The sequence below is a fragment of the Salmo trutta genome, chromosome 31 (genome assembly GCF_901001165.1).
Source record: "Salmo trutta chromosome 31, fSalTru1.1, whole genome shotgun sequence".
In the NCBI taxonomy this organism is placed as follows: Eukaryota; Metazoa; Chordata; class Actinopteri; order Salmoniformes; family Salmonidae; genus Salmo; species Salmo trutta.
In genome coordinates this window covers 28622497-28645329 of record NC_042987.1, presented here as the reverse complement: position 1 = coordinate 28645329, position 22833 = coordinate 28622497, and the positions used below count along the sequence as shown (strand labels likewise).

The window sequence follows — 22833 nt, the reverse complement described above, 5'->3', positions numbered from 1 at the left end:
GAGAGAGAGTCAGAGAGACAAGAGAGAGAGAGACATAGACAGAGAGAGACATAGACAGAGAGACCAGAGATAGAGACAGAAACATAGACATGAGAGACAGAGACAGATGAGAGCTGGACAGAGCGAGAGAGAGAGACAGAGACCGACTAAGCTAGAAAGAAGCATTTTACCTCTACAGGAATCAAATAGAAAGAAGCATTTTACCTCTACAGGAATCAAATAGAAAGAAGCATTTTACCTCTACAGGAATCAAATAGAAAGAAGCCCTTTACCTCTACAGGAATCAAATAGAAAGAAGCCCTTTACCTCTACAGGAATCAAATAGAAAGAAGCCTTTTACCTCTACAGGAATCAAATAGAAAGAAGCCTTTTACCTCTTCAGGAAAGTTGTTTTGATTACATTTGAATGACAATTGCACTTTTTATCCCCCAAAAAACTTACCATCACTGTGTGAACAACATCACAGTAGGTAAACCACTCTTTCAGTCCAAAAAAGGTATGAAAAACCAGGCTATTTAATTCAAGGAATTAATTTATATAAAAGGACATTAATCTTGCTCAATTTCAGACATGGCAGGAAGAAAAACAGAGTGCTTCTGACATTCACAGTCAATCCATTGCATGCAAATCCACTCTATTCATACTTTTGGGCACATTTTAAGAAGACAACCTGTCATCACAGCAGTTTCTAATTCACTTGTTCCATTCGAGGGCTATTTTGGAAGCAGAGAATGAAGCAATTAAAAGCGAGCCAGGATTCAGAGGGCATGCGTGGGTTGGAGTTTGGTGTGTAAATTGAAATGAGAGAATTCAGTATTGAAAAATGGTAGTCTGTGCCTCATAAGCCAGAGATGGGTGCTGGAAAGTAGAACTTTGTAAGTGAATAGATGTGTCATTCATGAGTTTACTTTTACCATGGCACATCATGTGATTGTGTGCCTATACAGGGTTATGGTAAATCTGCTATTTAAATAAAGAGTTCAACCTTGAACAGCAATAGGGTCGTAAAATAGATGGACTCCAGTCCACTCGGAGAACTCAGCTAAAACAATTTCGTTTGATAAACAGAATGGCCATGCAAATGTCTCTATCTTCTGGTAAAATTGTATTTGTCACTTGCGCCGAATAAAACAGGTGTAGACCTTACAGTGAAATGCTTACTTACAAGCTTTAACCAACAATGCGGTATAAAAAAGAAAAAAGACCTAAAACCAAAAAAATATGAATAAAAAATAAAAGTAACAAATAATGAAATAGCAGCAGTAAAATAACAATAGCAAGGCTATATACAGGGGGTACCGGTACAGAGTCAATGTGCGGGGGATCCGGTTAGTCGAGGTAATATGTACAGTGGCAATAAAAAGTATGTGAATCCAAATACCTGGATTTCTGCATAAATTGGTCATACAATTTGATCTGATCTTCATCTAAGTCAACAATAGACAAGCACAGTTTGCTTAAACTAATAACACACAAACAATTATACGTTTTCATTTCTTTATTGAACACACCATGTAAACATTCACAGTGCAGGGTGGAAAAAGTATGTGAACCCTTGTATTTAATAACTGGTTGACCCTCCTTTGGCAGCAATAACCTCAACCAAACGTTTCCTGTAGTTGCGGATCAGACCTGCACAACGGTCAGGAGGAATTTGACCATTCCTCTTTACAAAACTGTTTCAGTTCAGCAATATTCTTGGGATGTCTGGTGTGAACCACTCTCTTGAGGTCATGCTACAGCATCTCAATCGGGTTGAGGTCAGGACTCTGACTGGGCCACTCCAGAAGGCGTATTTTCTTCTGTTGAAGCCATTCTGTTGTTGATTTACTTCTGTGTTTTGGGTCGTTGTCCTGTTGCATCACCCAACTTCTGTTGAGCTTCAGTTGGCGGACAGATAGCCTTATATTCTCCTGCAAAAATGTCTTGATAAACTTGGGAATTCATTTTTCTGTCGATGATAGCAAGCTGTCCAGGCCCTGAGGCAGCAAAGCAGCCCCAATCCATGATGCTCCCTGCACCATATTTTACAGTTGAGGATGAGGTTTTGATGTTGGTGTGCTGCGCTTTTTTCCTCCACACATAATGTTGTGTGTTCCTTCCAAACAACTCAACTTTAGTTTAATCTGTCCACAGAATATTTTGCCAGTAGTGCTGTGGAACATCCAGGTGCACTTTTGCAAACTTCAGAAGTGCAGCAAAGTTTTTTTGGACAGCAGTGACTTCTTCCGTGTTGTACTCCCATGAACACCATTCTTGTTTAGTGTTTTACATATCATAGACTCGTCAACAGAGATGTTAGCATGTTCCAGAGATTTCTGTAAGTTTTAGCTGACACTCTAGGATTCTTCTTAACCTCATTGAGCATTCTGCTCTGTGCTCTTGCAGTCATCTTTGCAGGACGGCCTCTCCTAATGATAGTAGCAACTGTGCTGAACTTTCTCCATTTATAGACAATTTGTCTTACCATGGACTGATGAACATCAAGGCTTTTAGAGATACTTTTGTAACCCTTTCCAGTTTAATGCAAGACAACAATTCTTAATCTTAGGGCTTCTGAGATCTATTTTGTTCTAGGCATGAGTCACATCAGGCAATGCTTCTTGTGAATAGCAAACTCAAATTTTGTGTTTTTTGTAGGGCAAGGCAGCTCTAACCAACATCTCCAATCTCATCTCATTGATTGGACTCCAGGTTAGCTGACTCCTCACTCCAATTAGCTTTTGGAGAAGTCATTAGCCTAGGGGTTCACATACTTTTTCCAACCTACACCATGAATGTTTAAATTATGTTTTCAATATAGACAAGAAAAATACAATAATTTGTTTGTTATTAGTTTAAGAACACTATGATTGTCTATTGTTGTGACTTAGATGAAGATCAGATCAAATTTGATGACCAATTTATGCAGAAATCCAGGTAATTCCAAAGGGTTCGCATACTTTTTCTTGCCATTGTACATTTTTATTTATTTTTATTTCACCTTTATTTAACCAGGTAGGCAAGTTGAGAACAAGTTCTCATTTACAATTGCGACCTACATGTAGGTAGAGGGGCGTCAAGGTGGCAAATAGTCTGGATAGCCATTTGATTAAATGTTCAGGAGTCTTATGGCTTGGGGGTAGAAGCTGTTTAGAAGCCTCTTGGACCTGCCATGCGATAGCAGAGAGAACAGTCTATGACTAGGGTGGCTGGAGTCTTTGACAATTTTTAGGGTCTTCCTCTGACACCGCCTGGTATAGAGGTCCTGGACGGCAGGAAGCTTGGCCCCAGTGATGTACTGGGCCGTACGCACTACCCTCTGTAGTGCCTTGCGGTCGGAGGCTGAGCAGTTGCCATACCAGGCAGTGATGCAACCAGTCAGGATGCTCTCGATGGTGCAGCTGTAGAACCTTTTGAGGATCTGAGGACCCATGCCAAATCTTTTCAGTCTCCTGAGGGGGAATAGGTTTTGTCGTGCCCTCTGTCTTGGTGTGCTTGGACCATGTTTTTTGTTGGTGATGTGAACACCAAGGAATGTAAAGCTCTCAACCTGCTCCACTACAGCCCCGTCAATGAGAATGGCCAGGCACGACTCCAACACCATCATTAAGTTTGCCGATGACACAACAGTGGTAGGCCTAATCACCGACAACGACGAGACAGCCTATAGGGAGGAGATCAGACGGCCAGGTCTCTGACCTCCTCTCTATAGGCTGTCTCGTCGTTGTTGGTGATCAGGCCTACCACTGTTGTATCATCGGCAAACTTAATGATGGTGTTGGAGTCGTGCCTGGCCGTGCAGTCATGAGTGAACAGGGAGTACAGGAGTGGACTGAGCACGCACCCGAGGGGCCCCTGTGTTGAGGATCAGCGTGGTGAATGTGTTGTTACCTACCCTTACCCCCTGGGGGCGGCCCGTCAGGAAGTCCAGGATCCAGTTGCAGAGGGAGGTGTTTAGTCCCAGGATCCTTAGCTTAGTGATGAGCTTTGAGGGCACTATGGTGTTGAACGCTGAGCTGTAGTCAATGAATAGCATTCTCACATAGGTGTTCCTTTTGTCCAGGTGGGAAAGGGCAGTGGGGAGTGCAATAGAGATTGCATCTTCTTTTTTGTGTTTGATTAGTATCCCCATTAGCTGTTGCAAAAGCAGCAGCTACTCTTCCTGGGGTCCACACAAAACATGAAACATAATACAGAACATCATTAGACAAGAACAGCTCAAGGACAAAACTACATACATTTTTTAAAAGGCACACAGCCTACATATCAATGCATACACACAAACTAGGTCAAATAGGGGCGTTGTGTCGGGAGGTGTTGCTTTATCTGAAACCAGGTTTGCTGTTTACTTGAGCAATATGAGATGGAAGTTCCATGCAATAAGGGCTCTATATAATACTGTACGTTTTCTTGAATATGTTCTGGATTTGGGGACTATGAAAAGACCCCTGGTGGCATGTCTGGTGGGATGTGTGTGTGTCAGAACTGTGTGTAAGTTGACTATGCAAACAATTTGGGATTTTTAATTAACAGTTTCTTATAAAAAGAAGTGATGCAGTCTGTCTCTCTTCAACACTTAGCCAAGAGACTGTCATGCATAGTATTAATATTAGCCCTCTGATTACAATGAAGAATCTGTGGATCTGTTAGGGCGGTATGCAAATTGGACTGGGTCTAGGGTTTCTGGGATAATGGTGTTGATGTGAGCCATTACCAGCCTTTCAAAGCACTTCATTGCTACAGACGTGAGTGCTACAGATCGGTAGTAATTTAGGCAGGTTACCTTAGTGTTCTTGGGCACAGGGACTATGGTGGTCTGCTGAAACTTGTTGATATTACAGACTCAGACAGGGAGAGGTTGAAAATGTCAGCGAAGACACTTGCCAGTTGGTCAGCGCATGCTCGGAGTACACGTCCTGGTAATCCGTCGGGCCCTGCGTCCTTGTGAATGTTGACCTGTTTAAAGGTCTTACTCACAGTACCCGTTCTACTGTATTTTGGCATTTTTAATGGTTTTACACTGGGTTTTTATTCACAGTAGTTCCACTCAATGTAAGACATGTTTGTAAAAAACAAAAAATATTTTGCTTTAATCCCTCCACAAAAATACATTCTCTTTTCAAAACATGACCAGCACTTCTAGCAAAGGGTTAAATTAACAGACAGGGATAGCTTTGAACATGTAATTGTCATCAACAGTGCAACATAACCATAAGGGCATGCAGCAGTAGTAACACCACACATCAAACGATCTAGATCACATAGGAAGTAGTCATAACCCAGTCAGTGATCTCATGCACACCACCATTTCATTTAAAACACAGAGGGAAGTTGGAGACACAGTACATCATTACAGCTATATGCACAGGCTTAGCATACACAGCCAGTTCAGACATACAACATACGCTCATGCTGTACAAAATAGTAATTTTGAAAAAGCAGAGTTGGACAATAAAGATGAATCTCAAACTGAACACTTGGCCCCTAAGCCCTCTATCGATTGGCCACTTGCTGTAGTGATCACTCGAGTCTGCAAGTGTTTTGGCCAAAATGAGCATTGAGACGATGCACACTCAACATCCCAACTGCCAATTATCAATATTTCAAAATTACAGATTTTTTTCAATTTATGTTGACTTATTCTGACTATTTTTGAGGGCAAAGTAGTAATGACAGTGGTTCCTAGGTGACAGATTCATGGGAAGAATCCCATGCCAATTCCACCTAGTCGGCAACAGGTTTGCTACTTGATAGTGAGGCTTCCGAAGGGAGCAGTGGAGCCCTCGATGACTCGACAACCAGCGTTTGACTGCGGAGTGATTGAGTGTGATCCGAGTGCTCGGTTTGACATTCAGCCTTAGTATTCACAGTGCTAGAGCAGGTATAGTCATTTCTGAATGGTCTATTGTGAATCTGAACATCCCTACTGTATATGGGAAAATTCAACAGCAAACACCTAAAAAAATAAAATAAAAAAAACTGCTGATATATTAGCATGTTTAACTAATAATCAAAGTATTTCTATTGTAACATACCTGCAACAGAATGGTATCTTATTTGCAAATGTAGCAACTACATGTGGATGTAACACACTGTATAGCCTTGCCCCAGAGGTGGAGCATCAGGAAAGCTGCAGTACCTAGTGAATTCACACAGATGGTATTCATAAAAAAATAAGTGGAAATTGCACTTTCACATACATACACAGTAGTACACTAAAACTAATGTGCATATTTAGGAAGTACCATGCTATTAAAACCTGTTTGGGCTAGGGGGCAGTATTGAGAATTTTGGAAAAAATATGTGCCCATTTTTAACTGCCTCCTACACCAACTCAGAAGCTAGAATATGCATATTATTGTTCATGTTTGGATAGAAAACACTCTGAATTTTCTAAAACTGTTTGAATGGTGTCTGTGAGTATAACAGAACTCCTACGGCAGGCAAAAACCTGACAAGGTTTCATGCAGGAAGTACCCTGTCTGACAAGGAGTCGTGCGTCTTGCATCTGTTTATTGAAAAGTAAGGATCTTAGCTGTAACGTGACAATTCCCAGGGCTCCGATAGGCTCTCAGAACCCGGGAAATACCTGAAGGTTGACGAGGCAGCCTCAGGCTGAAACACATTATCGCCTTTGGTAAGTGGCGGATCAGAGGACCTTTGAATGAGGCGCGTGCACGATTCGCTCCTGAGGAGAAATTTAATTCGGCTGTTTAGGCTCAATGCATATTCCCGGTCGGAATATTATCGCTTTTCTACGAGATAAATGGCATAAAAATTGGTTTTAAACAGCGGTTGACATGCTTCGAAGTACGGTAATGGAATATTTAGACATTTTTTGTCACGCCAATGCGCCAGACCGTGATGTAGCATTCTGATAGTGTCTAGAACTCACGAACAAAACGTCGCTGTTTGGATATAACGATGGATTATTTGGGACCAAACCAACATTTGTTATTGAAGTAGAAGTCCTGGCAGTGTATTCTGACGAAGAACAAGCAAGGTAAGAACATTTTTCTTATAGGAAATGTGATTTTGGTGGAGGCTGACCTGGGTGGGTGTCTAAATAGCTAGCCCTGTGATGCCGGGCTATGTACTTAGCACATTTTGCAATAATCTTCATCCGAAAAGCTATTTTAAAATCGGACATATCGAGTGCATAGAGGAGTAATGTATCTATAATTCTTAAAATAATTGTTATGCTTTTTGTGAACGTTTATCGTGAGTAATTTAGCAAACTGTTAGTAAATTCCCCGGAAGTTTGCGGGGGTTATGCTTTTTCTGAACGTCACATGCTAATGTAAAAAGCTGTTTTTTGATATAAATATGAACTTGATTGAACAGACATGCATGTATTGTATAACACAATGTCCTAGGTGTGTCATCTGATGAAGATCATAAAAGGTTAGTGCTGCATTTAGCTGTGGTTTGGGTTTATGTGACATATGCTAGCTTGAAAAATGGGTGTCTGATTATTTCTGGCTGGGTACTCTGCTGACATAATCTGTTTTGCTTTCGTTGTAAAGCCTTTTTGAAATCGGACAGTGTGGTTAGATTAACGAGATTCTTGTCTTTAAATAGCTGTAAAATAGTCATATGTTTGAGAAATTGAAGTAATAGTATTTCTAACGATTCAAAAATCGCGCAACTGGATTTCAGTGGCTGTTACGTAGTTGGGACGAGTTCGTCCCACATGCGCCAGAGAGGTTAAAAACAACCCTCAAATTCAATTCACATTGTAGCAGCTTAAATCCCACCCCTACGTCATGTGTTAAGCTATAGTTAAACAAATGATCCCCTCATAGTTACCCTGTCTAGCATAATGTAAATGTTCTGTAGGAATGAGCAACTAAAAGAAGAAACCTCACAGGATCAAGGTTATTGTGCTACAATGAAAATGACTTCTATGAAGAAAACCCTCTTGATTCATCCCTATACCTTCACCAGCAATCATATCCCACAGGTGTCAAGAAGAACGACAACTACAGTGTTCCAACACATTTGTTCCTTTCCACACCAGGCATTGACTAAGTTTCCACGCAAATCAAAGGCGCCCATCTCTTAGCAACAAACTGTAGTTGGGCACATGGCTTTTCCTTGTCCAACTTATTAGCACTTTCTATGATAGAGAATGCAAGGACTGACTTATCTTTTTACAAATACTATTTTTTTTTTAGATGGTGAAAGGAGTTTGAAGGAGAAACTGGTGGGCTTTGTAATATTGTCTTGTTCCAGATTGTGCGGTCCTCTCATCTGTGTTTGTTTGGTCTTCGAGGCTTGTGGTCATCTTGTCTGTTTGTCCTTGATCATCTGTGTGTGCACATAATGGAGTGAGTGTAAATATCTGTGTGTGTATTTTTCAGTGTTTGTCAGCAGAGTCCCATGCCGGCAGTTTTGCCACCAGGGCTTGGTGGTCCACCTTGACGCTGGCTAGCAGACCACCATTGTTGCCCGCCACTCCCGAATAGTCTATCTCCTCGCCCTTCAGTGTGGTCATGTGACCTCCCAGGGCTGTGAGCAGGGCATTGCCGGCACAGATGTCCCACTTCTTAATGAAGGTCACGTGGACGTACATGTCTGCCTTCTCAATGTCCTCATCACTGGGGTCCAGCAGAGCCAGCACCTTATAGCCTATGGAGAGTAGAAAGTACAAGATCAACATCCACAAAACCGTGAAATAAATTGGAATAACACCCTGTCAGGTATTTACACAATCATATAACACCTATTAAAAAACTGAAGCCCACAGAAATAGGTATACTTACAAAAATGGCAAATGAAAGCCAAATCGTATGACGCATTCACAGCTCGCCCAAGACTACTTCCATAGCCAGATAATGACTAACAAATTATACATTTGGGTAAACTAACTTCAAACAAAAGTGCAGTACCTGCGCCCCCTGCTGGGAGGATGACTTGTGTTCCCGAAGGCCTCGATGAAACCCTTCACCTTCCCAGCGTGTGACCTGGACACAATGACCTTGGGGGAGTTCATGTTGTAGCTGGTGCGAGGCTTCACATTAGACCCGTCACCAACTAAGGCCCAGGCTGTGGACAGGAACATATGTATTGTGTAGAGCAGGGGTATTCAAATCTTCCCCTATGAGGTCCAGAGTACTGCTGGTTCCATTCTACCTGATAATTATTTGCAAACACCTGGACTGCATTTACACAAGCAGTCCAATTCTGATTTTCAAATTAGTCTTTTGCGCAATCATATCAGCTCTGAAAAAGATCTGATGTAAAAAAAGATCTGATGTCATTAGTCAAGACCAATTAGTGAAAAAAATAATTAGACTGCCTGTGTAAGTATCCCAGGTCTAAATCAGTCCCTGATTAGAGGTTATGAAATAATTAGCTTTGGGCCTGGACTGGACACCCGAATAGCAGAGCTGTGCTCTACGGACCGTCTATGCCTCCTGTACCATCGGGACACAATGCAGCCATTCACCAACTAAGCCACCTTATAGTGAGCTCCCTCCTGGGTGATTCCTCAAAGGAGTGACTTAGCCTCTGATGTCACTAGTGGTGAACAACTCAAGGATTTTGAGTCGACTCAGACTCTTGCTATCGGAGTCGACACTCGACTCAAGACTCAAATTTGACAAAACAGACCAAAATTAGCTACAGCTGCCATGTCAGAGCGGGCACTCACACGAATGAACTAGGTGATTGATTAGCCATCTGACAATCTCTACTAAGCAAAATATTCAAGGCTAATCAGTAACCTACGTCAGCCTAGCTGCCAAGGCAACAAACAAAATAAATGACCATTCCGACTCTTGGTGTTCAAGGAGTTAGTGGAATCTACTCTTTTGGAGTAGACTCTCCACCACTAGCTGTCAACCGCCCACACACTTATTTCATACAGTAGAACAGTGTTACTTTGTCCTGAGCCCCAATTATGTCTCTCCCCCTTCTCTCCAAACTTGCACTTGTTCACCCCCTCACAGATGTAAAAGCATTAGACTGGTGTAGAAAATACAGTGGACATTTAGTCTACTCAACAATCCAATGCTTTAAACCATTGAGGGGGAGTGAGACACACTAAGTACAGTCCGACAGTGAAGCATACACACACCTGTGTATCCTGTGAAAGGTTTGTGGATCACACCTATTACAGGTTTCCCATCGACAGCCACACACACCGTGGTCGTGACATACTTGAGTAGGTTCTCTGTCAAAACGATACAGAGAAAACAATGGGATCAAGAAACAAGACACAGCCTAGGAAACAAGACACAGCCTAGGAAACAAGACACAGCCTAGGAAACAAGACACAGCTTAGGAAACAAGACACAGCTTAGGAAACAAGACACAGCTTAGGAAACAGGAAATTGCTTAGGAAACTGCTTAGGAAACAGGACAGTGCTAAGATGGCTACACTGTACCAGAGTCTATGTAACCACCCCACCGTCTCATTTCAAACACCCACACAAAGAGCAGTGGAGCTCACTCTTAGGCTGTCTAAATTGTCATTCCCCCCATTGTCCTTATCTACATTAAGCACTGGAATAACAAGACTGGTGAAAGCTAGTCCATCTGTTGTCCTCCATATTGTTTTAAACATTTACTGTCAGGCCCCATTGTGACATCGCATTTAACATTCACATTGGAGCCCTGAAAGGCTCTGCATTTGGCCAAAACATTGAATGGTCAAAAGCTGCCCTGAGAACACATCTCTGTGAACCAGTCCATCCATATCAGCATGTACTCCTGTAAAAATGCAAGCCTTGGGAGTGGATTTCTGCACAATACCATACCTGTGTACTCCTGAGTGGCGTCCAGGGGGTCTATCCAGACTGTGATGCTGTCAGGAGACACCTCCCTCCACCCTCTGCAGGATGTCAGCAGGGATGTCTCTGTTCCACACACCCAGCTCATTAGCTGTCTCATCATGCTCTTCAGAGTTCACCTGCAAGGGGACAGAACACATCAGCTTGTAAAACACATTGTTATGAATACTATGAAGACTAAGGCTGTCCTGTTAGACACATGGTTATGTTAGTAGTGATCCCATTGACAACCTAAAAAAAAAAGAGACCAATGCCTATTATGGTGATTGATGCTGTAAAATAAAGGATCAAATACTGCCATATTACCTCAACTCCACGATAATGAAAATTCTTAACCCCTTACTTTTTATTACAAAGTATGGATTTCAGCAAACAAAGGAAGGCACACAACTACAGAGGGCAAACATGGGTACATGGTAAGGGCTTAAGAATGTAAACGCTTGAAGTATTGACTGAATAGAGACTCGAAGGAGTCAGAGATTCATTTCAAAAACTCTAGTCGGCACTCAACTCCGTGGATACAAATCCTCGTAGAGATACTTCACAAGGGCAAATAAGGGTATGTCTTTGATAACATTACAAACTCTCATAGGCTAGCGGTGTACCATAATCTCATGCTGTTTATTTACTTGTATGAATCAGTCGTGTGAATCAGTAAGTAAAGAATCAGTAAGTACAGAACACTGTGGAACACAGCTAAGTGAGAGCATCAACAAGCTAACGTTACTCATGTCTATATTGATTAACAGAAATAGTATATAGTCGGGGTCAAATAACCTCCTTACCTGTACATATGGATAGGTGTTCTTGATAAGGTAGTCCATCTTTCTGTGAGAGTTCAAGTCCTCCAGAGTGAGCTTCTCGCTTGGTCTTCACCTCGCGCCCGCCCGGAACTGCAGCCTCTACTGAAAGCGCGAGCAGGTCCCGGAGGTCCACGGTTCTCTTAGAAGTGAACGCAGCTATCCGGCTGGATATCACTCCAGCATTGAGTCCCAATAAGCAACTAGACGGATTCTCATCGGAGCCATGGGTTTAGTTCATCAGCTAGCTAACGTAGGGTTTTGACCAGAGACGGCGCCTCCTCTTGACAATGCTTTGTTCCGCTTGAAATGTGCAGAGTAGAGATAAACTTGTTCTCCAGTCCGCTAGCAGGGTTCTCGGCACTCACCCGCCAACAATCCCCCAGACATTTCCTCCGCGTAACCAAGTTAAAAACGAATGGCCCGTCCGAACTTCTGCCAAAATCGTTGATGGTGAAAACCCACTAACGAGTACTTGGCTGACGTTAGCTGACTAAATGTCACACACAAACGTCGGTCAGTGTTCGTAAATGCAAGACACATATCATTGACGATGCTTGCTAACTAGTTATAATTTCAAGTAATTTACATGTCTTGCTAATGCGCAGTTGTAAAATGTACTTAAGAGTTGATGGGTTACCGCGTTGACTGGCTGACTGAAGAGCTATCGTTCGTTGTCAAGGGAAATGTCAACAACAAAAAAATGGTCTTTACCATACAGTTAAAAACGACTACAGTAATGTCAGTGGTGGAAAATGAGCAGCAAACCTATCAATTCAGTTTTTGCTCCACGCCATAGTGTTGCCAACTATTTTTCAGTGAGATCCGCTAGTTCCGACTAGCATGAACACGGCAACGGTATATGAATCACGTACTGTGGGCAGGGTCAGAGTTCAAAGGTAAATTATTGTTTATTTTTCGGGTCACCGATCCATATGTACAGGTATTTTTCAGCAAATAAAAGTTAACATTTTACATTTTGCTGACGGTCTTATCCAGAAGGTCAGTGCATTCAACTAAGGTAGGTAAGACAACACAGTCATTGCTAGTAAAACCTTTCCTGCTAGTGCTAGTAAGACTAGTGTTAGTGCAAAGCCTTTTTTAACAATCACTCTGTATTTTAACGTACATAACACATTAACACACTTGCATATTTATGCAGTGAATCCGTAATTATTAGCTATACAAATTATTGCATTTTATTTAACCGTGCATCCAACCACTAGATGTCAGCAAATACTACAAGGTCTATCACCAGTGTCCACTTATTTTACATGATTTGTAAAAAAGGACAGACTTAGCAGAGAGCAAAACTATATCGAGTTACCATGATCCATATGCAGGCTTGATTGATTCAGCAATACCTTCAATAAATCATCCCTGTACAAAAAAAGGTTAAATATATACCCCTCATGTCTATTAGGATACATCAAATGTGGGCATCTATAATGATGTGAAATAGGTTACCCCATGGGGATGGGGGCATGTTATACTGTGTCTGTGGTAGCAGTCATTTGTCTGTCTCAGCCTCTTCCTGGCCTCCTGTCTGCCAGCCCCAGACATGTCCTCCCCAGGAGGGTGCTGTGTGGACAGGGGGGTTGATGTGTGTGTGTGATAGAGAGGGGTGGACCACATGTTTGCTGGTGTGATCAAAGAACAGTCTTGTCATTGAAGCAGTGTAGTCATCAGGATTTCATAACAATGATGAGTACAACATGATTTTGACATACATGTAGCAATGATTGAGGCAGGAATGAGGTGACATATGCACCCCTGCACCCATAGAAATGTGAATGGGTTTTGACTTACAATCCTTTCAGGTGATGTAAAAGAGCCATAAGTTAAAAACCCACACACCCTTCTATGGGTGCAGGGATGCATATTTCACCTCATTCCTGCCTCAATCATTGCTATGTGAAGTCATTGCTATGTGAAATTCTCTTGCTGAAAAGGGGGCTCTACTCACTTCGTTGACACACGGATGTCAAAATCATGTTGTACTCATCCTTACAGCATCATGTCATCTCTACAATAGCTACATTTTTACACTAAATCAGCTACCAAGGACAACTAGACATTCCTCTATCTCAGTGGTTTTCAACCTGTGGTCTACACATTTCTTTCAAGATTATTTTGTAGAATGAGTATTTTTGTGTGTGATTTTTTTTCTTTTTTTTCTTCTTCCAATAATAATAAAAGTTGGGAGTATTAATGGTATTAGAAGGAATTTTACATTACTTTTCACAATACAAATGGTTTATAATAACACTAATAGGTCTTTAATCTGTTACATTCCCTGATAAAATTTGGTCTAAATTTGTCCGCCAAGATATTTAATGTTAAAAAACTCCACAGTAGTGGTTCTCAAGAGCTTTTGACAGTGATTTGGTGGCCCCGGAACAGAAAATGTTGGGAATTGCTGTTCTATCCATTACACATAGGAATGTTATTTAAGATAAATCCTTACAGATTCAACTTTTGGACTTGAGACCTTCGATTTCTTCATGTTTTACATAAAAAAACACACATTTGGGTGTAAAACGGATCATAAAGTATCATCCGAACACTGGTATTGCCTACCCTCCCATGGTCCACCTGACCTGCTCACCTGATGGCAAAATACTCTAAAACTAGGACCTAAAGTTATTCCTGGTCAGTTAATTTGGTCAGGCAGAACTCTTGGCCGTACTTATAAGATCTCTCGTTATATATGGAGCCTTCCCAACAGCTAAAACCTGACTGAGTGACTGGGGCCCTCAGTGTAGGGAACCTCATTATGATTAAAATAACTGTCCAGTGTTTCCAGATTTCTATGAAGTACGATCTTTAATTAATTACAATATCAGTGAAATAGTTTTTCTTCCAATTAGTTTTAAGTACGTACAGTGCATTCGGAAAGTATTCAGAACCCTTGACATTTTCCAAATTTTGTTACATTACAGCCTTATTCTAAAATAGATTTTCCCCCTCATCTACACACAATACCCCAAAATGACAAAGCGAAAACAGGTTTGTAGACATTTTTGCAAATGTATTACATAAAAAACAGAAATATTCAGACCCTTTGCTAAGTCTCGAAATTGATCTCAGGTGCATCCTGTTTCCATTGATCATCCTTGATGTTTCTACAACTTGATTGGAGTCCACCTGTGGTAAATCCAATTGATTGGACATGATTTGGAAAGGCACACACCTGTCTATATAAGGTCCAAAGCCATGAGGTCGAAGGAATTGTCCGTAGACCTCAGAGACAGGATTGTGTCGAGGAACAGATCTGGGCAAGGGTACCAAAACATTTCTGCAGCATTGAAGGTCTCCAAGAACACAGTGGCCTCCATCATTCTTACGTGGAAAAAGTTTGGAACCACCAAGACTCTTCCTAGAGCTGGCCACCTGGCCAAACTGTGAAGTCGGGGGAGAAGGGCCTTGGTCAGGGAGGTGACCAAGAACCCAATGGTCACTCTGACAGAGCTCCAGAGTTCCTCTGTGGAAATGGGAGAGTGGAGAGACGGAAGCCACTCCTCAGTAAAAGGCACATGACAGCCCACTTGAAATTTGCGGTGAAGCATGGTGGTGGCGACATCATGCTGTGGGAATGTTTTTCAGCAGCAGGGACTGGGAGACTAATCAGGATCGAGGGGAAGATGAATAGAGCAAAGTACAGAGAGATCGTTGATAAAAATCTGCTCTAGAGCACTCAGAACCTCAGACTGGGGCGAAGGTTCATCTTCCAACAGGACAACGACCCGAAGCACACAGCCAAGACAATGCAGGAATGGCTTCAGCTCAAGTCTCTGACTGTCCTTGAGTGGCCCAGCCAGAGCCTGGACTAGAACCCGATTGAACATCTCTGGAGAGACTTGAAAATAGCTGTGCAGCGACACTCCCCATCCAACCTGACAGAGCTTGAGAGGATCTGCAGAGAAGAATGGGAGAAACTCCCCAAATACAGGTGTGCAAAGCTTGTAGCGTCATACTCAAGAAGACTTGAGGCTGTAATCGCTGCCAAAGGTACTACGACAAAGTACTGAGTAAAGGGTCTGAATACTTTTGTAAATGTTTTTTGAAAAATATATTTGCAAATATTTCTAAACCTGTTTTTGCTTTGTCATTATTATGACTTTCCGAAATACTTTCCGAATGCTCTGTATATACATTTGAAGTGGGAAGTTTACATACACTTAGGTTGGAGTCATTAAAACCCGTTTTTCAACCACTCCACAAATTTCTTGTTAACAAACTATAGTTTTGGCAAGTCGGTTAGGACATCTACTTTGTGCATGACACAAGTAATTTTTCCAACAATTGTTTACAGACAGATTATTTCACTTATAATCCCTGTATCACAATTCCAGTGGGTCAGAAGTTCACATGCTTTGGCCACAAATACGAGCATAGGATGAATCAACAAAATTATTTGGGTATGAGTTAACAGAATGTGAACTTTTAAAAGTGAGATTTTCACTGGACAGTTACTTTAGCACTGGGAGTACAGTAGAGTGGACAGTTACTTTAGCACTGGGAGTACAGTAGAGTGGACAGTTACTTTAGCACTGGGAGTACAGTAGAGTGGACAGTTACTTTAGCACTGGGAGTACAGTAGAGTGGACAGTTACTTTAGCACTGGGAGTACAGTAGAGTGGACAGTTACTTTAGCACTGGGAGTACAGTAGAGTGGACAGTTACTTTAGCACTGGGAGTACAGTAGAGTGGACAGTTACTTTAGCACTGGGAGTACAGTAGACTGGACAGTTACTTTAGCACTGGGAGTACAGTAGACTGGACAGTTACTTTAGCACTGGGAGTACAGTAGACTGGACAGTTACTTTAGCACTGGGAGTACAGTAGAGTGGACAGTTACTTTAGCACTGGGAGTACAGTAGACTGGACAGTTACTTTAGCACTGGGAGTACAGTAGAGTGGACAGTTACTTTAGCACTGGGAGTACAGTAGACTGGACAGTTACTTTAGCACTGGGAGTACAGTAGAGTGGACAGTTACTTTAGCACTGGGAGTACAGTAGAGTGGACAGTTACTTTAGCACTGGGAGTACAGTAGAGTGGACAGTTACTTTAGCACTGGGAGTACAGTAGACTGGACAGTTACTTTAGCACTGGGAGTACAGTAGACTGGACAGTTACTTTAGCACTGGGAGTACAGTAGAGTGGACAGTTACTTTAGCACTGGGAGTACAGTAGAGTGGACAGTTACTTTAGCACTGGGAGTACAGTAGAGTGGACAGTTACTTTAGCACTGGGAGTACAGTAGAGTGGACAGTTACTTTAGCACTGGGAGTACAGTAGAGTGGACAGTTACTTTAGCACTGGGAGTACAGTAGAGTGGACAGTTACTTTAGCACTGGGAGTACAGTAGAGTGGCCTTCTAGACCCTTTTCCCCTCCAGTTAAGCGGCTCCTCACTGAAAGATTGATTATTCCCACCACTTAAAACACAACTGCGTGGAGCTCAGTGGAGGAGACTCCATGATGGTGGTGGTGACAGCAGATTTCTGAGTTAAGGAGATAAGGAGCCTGTCAGCTGTTTACTCAGAGCTAAACGTCTCCTCTCTATTTCGCACAGCGGATGGACTTAGGCTAAGCTGCTGCAGTTGAGTAGAATGTCTCTGAAGGCTTAAAAAGCAGCGTCTGTCTTTCTACTGTGTGTGCAGGAGTGTGGAAGGAAAGAAGCTGACGAATCCAATAGCCTGCCAGAGATACTAGAGCGGGCCCTCAGCACAAAGAGAGGGTTTTTAAACAAAAAAATTAACCCAAAATGCAACAATTTCAAAGATTTTACTGAGTTACAGTTACATATAAGGAAATCAGTCAATTTAAATACATTCATTAGGCCCTAGTCTATGGATTTCGCATGACTGGGAATACAGATATGCATCTGTTGGTCACAGATACCCTTAAAAAAGAAAGTAGGGGCGTGGATCAGAAAACCAGTCAGTATCTGGTGGGACCACCATTTGCCTCATGCAGTGCGACACATCTCCTTCGCATAGAGTTGATTAGGCTGTTGATTGTGGTCTGTGGAATGTTGTCCCACTCCTCCTGAATGGCTGTGCGAAGTTGCTGGATATAGGCAGGAACTGGAACATGCTGTCGTACACATTGATCCAGAGCATCCCAAACATGCTCAATGGGTGACATGTCTGGTGAGTATGCAGGCCATAGAACTGTGACAGATGTCGCAAGGAACTGTGACAGATCCTTGCGACATTATCATGCTGAAACATGAGGTGATGACAGTGGATGAATGGTACGACAATGGGCCTCAGGATCTCGTCATGGTATCTCTATGCATTCAAATTGCCATCGATAAAATGCAATTGTGTTTGTAGCTTATGCCTGCCCATACCATAAACCCACCGCCACCATGGGGCACTCTGTTCACAACGTTGATATCAGCAAACCGCTCACCCACACAATGATAGTTGCCATCTGCCCAATACAGTTGAAACCGGGATTCATCTGTGAAGAGTACACTTCTCCAGCGTGCCGGTGGCCATCGAAGGTGAGCATTTGCCCACTGAAGTCGGTTATGATGTCAAACTGAAGTCAGGTCAAGACCCTGGTGAGGACGATAAGCATGCAGATGAGCTTCCCTGAGATGGTTTCTGACAGTTTGTGCAGAAAATCTTCAGTTGTGAAAACCCACAGTTTCATCAGATGTCCGGTTGACTGGTCAGACGATCCCGCAGTGAAGAAGCCGGATGTGGAGGTCCTGGGCTGGCGTGGTTACACATGGTCTGTTGGTTGTGATGCCGGTTGGACATACTGGCAAATTCTCGAAAACGACGGAGGCGACTTATGGTAGAGAAATGTAATTTCAATTCTCTGGCAACAGCTCTGGTGGACATTCCTGCAGTCAGAATGCCAATTGCACACTCCTTTAAAACTTGATATCTGTGGCATTGTGTTGTATAACAAAACTGCACATTTTAGAGTGGCCTTTTATTGTCCCCAGCACAAGGTGCACCTGTGTAATATAAAATAAAATACAACTTTATTCAACTACGCAAGTCAGTTATGAACAAATTCTTATATACAATGACGGCCTACTCCGGCTAAACCCGGACGAAGCTGGGCCAATTGTGCGCCACCCTATGGGACTCCCAATCACGTCCGGATGTGATACAGCCTGGATTCGACCCAGGGACTGTAGTGACGCCTCTTGCACTGAGATGCAGTGCCTTAGACCGCTGCGCCACTCGGGAGCCATGAGTAATGATCATGCTGTTGAATGAGCTTCTGGATATACCACACCTGTCAGATGAATGGATTACCTTGGCAAGGGTGAAATGCTCACTAACAGGGATGTAAACAGATTTGTGCACATTTTTGAGAAATAAGCTTTTTGTGCATATGGAACATTTCTGGGATCTTTTATTTCAGCTCATAAAACATGCGACCAACACTTTACATGTTGCGTTTATAGTTTTGTTCAGTATAGTATATTCAACTTTCTGTGATTATTACAGCTTTGTCAGGTGTCGTTTCACTTCATTTTAATGTGAAACAGAAGCTGTTTGTTTTGAGTCTATGATGTTGTTGTTTGATCCTATGACATTGAAACAGGCCCTACTTTAGCTGAATGTAGGCTACAGTTAATTAAAAGATTCTTCCTTTTCGGGGCATCCAAACTAAGGGGGCTGTCAAACACTCATATTTACTGTCCTGGCAGCACACCAGGAAACACAAGCTACCATTTGAGACTCCAGGGTGAGGCTGAGGTCATGGTGAGGTCATGCTGTTCTTAAAACAACCAGTTGTGAGTAGATGAAGACCGGGAATGTCTCTCCCGAGAATACTGTAGAAGCTATAACCACATTGACCACGTTTACATTCGCAGAGTATTCCGGATAATAGCTCTTATTCCTGTTAAAGGTGTAATATGCAGAAATCTCTGCCATTTCCTGGTTGCTAAAATTCAAATAGTTTGCCTAATTTCAGTTTATGTGGCAAAACAAGCAAGCAGTGTAGAGAATCATTGTACCATCTAAACCGCTGTGGAATATATTTATCAAAAATATAAAAAATATAATTATTATTAATAATTTCAGCTGTTTTAAACTGGTGTACAAACGCGAAACTTAAAAATGGGAATCATAGAAATTGCGCACATAGAACAAGTCTTCCGCTTTTTAGACTTTGTCAATGAGAATGACAGATCTATAACTCACATTTTTGTGAATTTGGTCAGGTCTCCCAAAAAGTTACATATTGCAGCTTTAAGGTCTAATTCAGGATAAACTGTTTAAATGCACCTTTGATATCCCGCTCACAAGCATCCCTGTACCATGAATAAACATAATATTCCTAATTTGCCCAGGGACACCAGAACGATTTTTTGACATGGGGTGCGGGGGAAAAAAGTTAAGCCTCTATTTTTCTGCTTATAATTTCCGAAATTATGTAGGCTATTAGTTAGTCAACTTGTCTATAATTATATACAATACATGCAGTTTATCTTCTGTCATTACTTGATGCTCTACAACAGGGATCATCAACTAGATTCAGTGGCGGGACAATTTTTTCTTGAGCGGATGGTCATGGGGCCAGAACATAATTACAAATAATTTGTAGACTGCAAATTGACTGCAGGAAGCCTAAATATATATAATATTTGACTAAAACATAATAATTTCAAACCTTGCTTTATACGATCACATATCTCTCTATTATGTGTGTGAATACTTAGGAACAGATTTCCAAATAAAAAATCTGTGGGAGCTGATTTGTCTTTTATGTCCAACAATATACATTTTTTTCTCAGAAAACTTGGGGGGCCAAATAAAATCACCAGCGGGCCAAATTCGTTCTGTGGCCCACCAATTTGGGAACAATGCTCTAGAATACTAAATAAAGCCTTGCTCACTAGAATGATGTCATAAATCGATAAATGAATGCATTATCAACAACCTAGTTAACATCGGTAAAGTTCTCTCTTTAATTTCTGCTTCTCTCGTGGAGCAAAAGACGGTTAGGGACCAGGGAGATCTTCAGTGCAAAATTTCCTAACAATATCAGTTTGTTGACCGGTTTTAAGGAAATGAAAATCTGTGAAAACAATCCAACATGTTTCTGATAGTATTTCACTTTTAATCTTGAATGCATATTTTGTGGTTAAATGTGAAATACTTTCAGCTTTTATGTTGCTGTAAAAAATTGCACGTTTAGGATACACAACACGGTCTCTAAGCGCATGTTCACGTTTTTTAAAGATGAAAGAAATTAATCTTATTTCTCCACTCCTGTTCCCAAGACAAAATTAACATTTGGTCTATAATTTTACAACACTTAATTCTGCAGGAATTAATATTATAATAGGCTACATGAGGCCGTGTCCAGACTTCAGTCAGTATTCCAACTATAACTGTTTCCATCTGACCTTCAAAAGTGATACTATGTGAAACAGCCTGCGCAAACCGCAAAAACAACAGGAAATGGGATAATATGCATGCCACAGTATCTCATCTAAGATCAGCATATCCCAGGCATCTTATTCAGACTTCTCAAAACCAGGATACAAGCTTATTCAGGTTTTTTTAAACAGGAAAATATGTTTATATGCATTAACACAAAAACAGAATACTTGAGTATTCCGAATAATAACGGGATATTGGTGTGCATGTAAACATGGTCATTGTCCTTCTAGCAGTTGTAGTTTTACAGTATAGTACCGGTATGTGTGGTGACTGAACCAATTACATTTGAGAAATAATCTGAGGGAAAGCATGTTATCTTTCATTCAATGAGTGGGGGTTTCCATCAGTAATGTTTCACAGTGTAGCCTAACGTGGGACCTTGTTCTTCATGGGTTGAGTAAACTGTGCTTGATAGATGAGTCAATCTTAGCCTTATCACATTGGTTTTGGATTAGGTCCAGTGGCGATTTTAGCATGTAAATCTTGGTGGGGCAAACAAAAACAAAAAAAATTGGGGATGCATGCCAGCAAAACCACTGCACAACACAACACTAAACAGTACATTAATTGCACTATAACAGTGACAAATGGTGCCCACAAACTGTTAGGGCCGACATAAAGCTGTCCCAACAGCAGAGTCCCAACATCTTACCACTGCTACACCTGGCTATCAGCGGAGCCTTGTCTGGCAACGAAAAACAGTTCATTCAGCCTCATTTACTACCTTTAAAAAAAAACATAGCTGATATGGCTGACTTGCTTGAACAAATGTGGTTTTACTGACAATTGAGATGTACAATCCATTGCATAAGGGGATGACAAGCGGATAAGAGGCAATCCGTAATTTCGATTAAGACATTAACGAACGAGTTATGATATGGAGTTGGCCCCCATTTGCCGCTATAACAGCCTCCACTCTTCTGGGAAGGCTTTCCACTACATGTAGGAACATGCTTCCATTCAGCCACAAAAGCATTAGTGAGGTCAGGCACTGTCGTTGGGTGATTAGGCCTGGCTCGCAGTCGGCGTTAGATGGGGTTGAGGTCAGGTCTCTGTGCAGGCCAGTCAAGTTTCTCAACAAACCATTTCTGTATGGACCTCACTTTGTGCACGGGAGCACTGTCATGCTGAAATAGGAAAGGGCCTTTTCCAAACTGCTGCCACAAAGTTGGAAGCACAGAATCATCTAGAATGTCATTGTATGCTGTAGTGTTAAGATTTCCCTTCATTGGTACTAAGGGGCCTAGCCCGAACCATGAAAAACAGCCCCAGACCATTATTCCTCCTCCAACAAACTTTACAGTTGGCACTATGCATTGCGGCAGGTAGCGTTCTGGCATCCGCCAAACCCAGATTTGTCCGTCGGACTGCCAGATGGTTAAGCGTGATTCATCACTCCAGAGAACGCGTTTCCACTGCAAGGTGATCTTAGACTTGTGTGTGGCTGCCCAGCCATGGAAACCCATTTCATGAAGGTCCCAACAAACAGTTATTGTGCTGATCTTGCTTCCAGAGGCAGTTTGGAACTCGGTAGTGAGTGTTGCAACCGAGGACAGATGATTTTACGCGCTTCAGCACTCGGCAGTCCCGTTCTGTGAGCTTGTGTGGCCTACCACTTCGCGGCGGAGCTGTTGTTGTGCCTAGGTGTTTCCACTTCACAATAACAGCACTTACAATTTGACGAACTGACTTGGAAAGGTGGCATCCTATGACGATGCCACGTTGAAAGTCACTGAGCTCTTCAGTAAGGCCATTCTACTGCCAATGTTTGTCTATGGAGATCGCATGGCTGTGTGCTCGATTTTATACACCTGTCAGCAAC

General features: G+C 42.0%; 1 pseudogene; it reads right to left on the bottom strand.

The window, feature by feature from the left end:
• Positions 1 to 8146: 8146 nt before the first annotated feature.
• On the bottom strand, positions 8147 to 11811 carry LOC115169872 (inositol monophosphatase 3-like; annotated as a pseudogene).
• Between the last annotated feature and the right edge of the window lie 11022 nt (positions 11812 to 22833).